Here is a 3,363-nt window from a genome sequence, read left to right as displayed (position 1 = left end):
AATTTTGTTTTTTAATAGATTCAGGACCGTATTCTGATTTATAGCGAGTTATTATTGAATTAAATGAGTAGAAGTTGATTTTTTTTGAAAATCTAATAGCTTCGTAATTTTCTTTATATTGATTTAAAATTTCTTTAAAAGTCCAATGAGTACATTTTAAACAGATATGAAGCTTATAATATTTTTCTCATGTCTACGTGCAGAGTACCAACGTAAGCAGTTAAGTTTTCCATTTCATTACCATTTAAAGTATTTTGCAACTACTGCAAAATCTTCAAAATAGGATACTTAAAATAATAAGTAAAAATTCTTTTCCACAAAACAAACCAATAAATCTTACACAAATGTTTGCACTAGAAAGTCTCAAGTATCATTATAATGTATTAAAAAATATATACTTAAACTCGAGCAGTACTACAAGACGTAAATTAATACAGCTTCCAAAAACATACAAAACTGTAAGTAATAAAAATAACAAAATTAAAGCAATAAATATATTTAATATGTTGCCAAATGAACTTAAAGAACTAGATATAAGTATGAAAGCTTCTCACAAAAAATTAAAAGATTGGATTATTGAAAATATATATATGTAATAGCTAATAAAGCAAGAAGAACGATCTCAAAGATATAGATTATTGATTGTAAAAGATAGATTAAATGGGTAAAGTTGAAGAACTGGGTTTTAGTTTTAACTTATGGGTATTATATTTCGAAAATATATACATATATTAAGATAAGACTTGATCCTGTTAAAGGTATTAACAAATGATCTAAGTCTATAAAACTAAACAGGAATTATACCGACGTTGATTAAAATAAGTATTATTGTATTGAAAATTTTTATATACTGTTACATTATACAAAACAGTATTATTATTAGTAGTATTAGTTTTAAGTTAGTTGTAAGGGGAACAAACATGGCCAGAAGGGTCTTGCCATGCTTGTCTCGCGTCTCCAGACTGGCGAACAGGAAACTCGTTTTCCTCTGTCGGATTACTTTGTGATTTTGTATTACTTTGTAATGTAATGTACTGTTACTCTGGTAAATAAATAAATAAATAAAGGTTAAAATAAGGGGTAAGTTTCATGTATCAACTGAAGAAAGGGATAGTTATGGAACTAGGAGAAAATGGGCTTGATATTCAATATTTTCGAAATTAAAGATATGAAAATTGCACCACAGAAAAAGTATACTTAATATTAATCAATTCTTTACACAATTTGGATTCCAATATTTTGCTATTGAATGATGCAGCCCACTCTTTTAAAACAGCCAAAGCATTTTTCGACTTTATCAATAAATTTTATGTGCTATTTTCATAGTCAGAAAGCCTTGGACTCAACTAAGTCGAATCAAAATTGATTTTAATCTATATAAAATCCAATGGATCAATGATTTCGAAACACTGAGATTGTGAATGAAATGTTAAATATTGTATTTATTGTTGCAATCCAATTAAATGAAGAAAATTCCAAAGTAGTTATTGATACTGGTATATTGCTGGATTCAATAATTTTTTAATACTGGTATTGAAAAACAATTAGAATTCGTCTATTATTATTCTCAGATTGGAACAGGTTAACCTGTACAAATTTCGTTAGATTCCTGAAATGATCCAGAGGAAATCAGCAAGATCCAAGGGAGAGATTCTACAGGGATTTCCGTCGTTAGATCTTCACATTTGTTAACAAGTTTTTAGAATATGTAACAGGAAATGGGGAAGACATTAAGATTTTGAAAGTGGTCTACGAGGGAAGAACTTTGAAAATCTCTTGTCTATTTGAATATTGTAAGAAAATGAAAATTATGAGACATACTGCCTTTTAACTATATAAAGTAAAATATAAAACTCAGTAAATTCTATCTGGGACGCAAAACTACTTACAATGGCAACAATCAAAATTACTCGAATCAAATCTGTTGTGCGTTTTTTTTTGTAGCGTTTCAAAATATCAGTTTTTGTCATTCGCATTTAAAATCGTTTCAATATTCTGTTAAGCAAATTTTAATTTTTCCGATTAACTCAGTAAGCGGCTTAAAGTTATCTAATATTTTCGCGAAGTTACCTTTGGAAGTTAGTTGACAACTGAATCGTGTAAAACGTCACGCAAATTTATTAATTCTCAGGCCTTATTTGGTTATATTTGCGGTGAATATACACCTAAAAGTCAAAAAAAGACTATTACACCTTTAATAATGAAGTGGTATCGTGCATTTTTCAAATTGGATATTCAAAATCAAGATAAATATTGAGAGCTACACAGTTTCTGTATCTGATGTTACTGAAATTTGACTGGTTGCTTTAATAGACAGTGATATGTCGCGAATTGATCATTAACATAAACAAATGTTATTTTTGCTTGACCAATAACTTCTCGAAGAAATCGAAGCATACGCGGAGGTGTCTCCGATAATAAAAGCAATCCTTCATTCGGAAGTATTTCTTGTGTCTTCTCCAGTTTGTCGTGCTGAAAAAAGTTCAAGCAGTTCCGGAAAAGAAGAAATTGAAACAGAATTTACACCTCCCGTCAGTTCTCAAGTACCACATTTGATTAACCATTTGGGGCTTATGATACCAAAAGAGATTTGATTTTACCCAAAGAAACAGCTGTTCATTTGTTGTTTTGTTTTCTAAAGAGAACGATTTGGAGTGTTCTAACGCCATTGAGGGCTTGATATTGAAACTGGGTTATGAACATAGATCAGAGGATTGGTTTTTCAACTTCTAAAGGCTGTACTGCTGTAATTAGACGTTATAATTAGCAATATGGCCGCCAAAAATTGTTTACGTTTCTGGGCAAAGAAATGTAAAAAATGAAACTATAGTTGACGCAGAAAAAATAAAAAGCAACCCTTTCGAGTTGAATTACAAAGCTCATATTTTGTGAGGTTTTTTCTGAAGTAATATTTTAGCGATACTCGAGGAATGTAATCCTAATATCAGTTAAAATGTGGAAAAACACAACAAAATTATTAATATCAATTAATGGTAATGGTATTTTAGTACACAGCAGCAAAGCTCAGTAGTAGTTTTTCGTTGTTGTTGATGCTAGCTTTTGAATAATAAATAGATATAAAAAATAAACAGTAACGCAAGCCCACACTGTATAATTTTTTTGAAAGAATAGCAAAGGTCGTCATTTGACATTGAAATTTGAATTAATTTGTATACAAATGTATAAAAATTAAATAAGAAATATCAAAGATGGAAGTCGTCCGTGTTTTTTACGTAATCCAAGTGTAGTTTCAGGTTTGTAGAATAATTTCTATCAAATTTATCTGTCTAAATTGATATTCTTATTAAGTAAACTAATAAAGCTTATCTTTGTATCGTTTTAGTTAACGCAAATCACTTTTTT

The sequence above is a fragment of the Diorhabda carinulata genome, chromosome X (assembly GCF_026250575.1).
Source record: "Diorhabda carinulata isolate Delta chromosome X, icDioCari1.1, whole genome shotgun sequence".
NCBI lineage: Eukaryota > Metazoa > Arthropoda > Insecta > Coleoptera > Chrysomelidae > Diorhabda > Diorhabda carinulata.
Note: the sequence above shows the minus strand (reverse complement) of the source record.